This window comes from Aplysia californica, unplaced genomic scaffold, assembly GCF_000002075.1.
Source record: "Aplysia californica isolate F4 #8 unplaced genomic scaffold, AplCal3.0 scaffold00663, whole genome shotgun sequence".
Classification (NCBI taxonomy): domain Eukaryota; kingdom Metazoa; phylum Mollusca; class Gastropoda; order Aplysiida; family Aplysiidae; genus Aplysia; species Aplysia californica.
In genome coordinates, this window is record NW_004797933.1 from 400,390 (window position 1) to 401,608 (window position 1,219).

Consider the following 1,219-nt stretch of genomic DNA (forward strand, 5'->3'; position numbering starts at 1 on the left):
GTGTGTGTGTGTGTGTGTGTGTGTTTGTGTGTGTGTTTGTGCGTGTGTGTATATTTATATCTGTTTTCCCAACTCTGACCCTGATGCAATTCAAGCAAAAGTTCTCGACAGTTACTGTTGCATGATCGATGTCACATTTGAAAGTAAGTGAGTTGAAATATGCCGATTACATCTCACATAATGTACAGAAATCTCATAGTTAAAAGTCAGCAATAGGATGGGATGCAATTTTCCCTCTAACAAAACTCCTTGAACGGTATGTAGACTTTAAAAGGGCCCGGCCTTTCAAAAATGTCTGTTCACCGAATGTTCAGACACAGTCTCCCTCCATTTGAAGGCAGGTCGTATTTTGAAAAACAAAAGTATTTCCTGTGAACACACCACCAGGGAACGGATCAAAACGTGTCGATCATTTTTTAGGTGCCGTGCTAAAGATATTAATTCATGGAAAGAGTGGTTTTGGCGAGGAAGTCCGCTTCTATCTGAATGGACACGTGAACACAAGATATCACATTTACTTGAGTTCAGAAAAAAAACAAACAGACAACGTCGTTTACCGAAACCTGCGAACACAGAATGCACAGCGTGGGTTGAATCGAATCAGTACAGATTTATTGGTTCACGGTTGAAGACGATGGTAGTAACACTGACAGCAGATCGTTTGCTGGGAACATTTTGTGGGACATAAGGAGCGGAAATATCAGTCATTCGAGCAAGAGGGAGCAGCTTTGCACACTGCGACTGTGGTCATTGAGTGGAAACAGAATCACTTCAACAAAAGTTGCGGGATACGTTGTGTCAGAACTTCACACTATTCCTACCTGAACCCATGGACTTCCAATCATATTATGGGACTACCTTAAAGACTTAAACTTATAGGTTAAATTTGTGGTCGACTTTTCCCTTCCTTTGTGAACTGAGACAAAACGTAAAACAACTTGCTCGACAAAATCTGCGTAAGCAGTGCCGGAAGGTAATAAATCACGTCTCAACGTCAAGCAAAGGAGACTGTCTCTCGTGACTGCCGCCACACAGAGAACATTCTTTGACAGCCCAGAACATTTTACGAACAGTGGGACTCTCTTCTATACCTTTGTAATGCTAAACCCACAAGTATAGTCCTCACTTTGCTCAATTGACTTACTGTGGCGTCTACGGCTTTTAAAATAATAAAATGAGCACTTGTTTGAATTCCGTCATAATTGGAATACGTGTCACA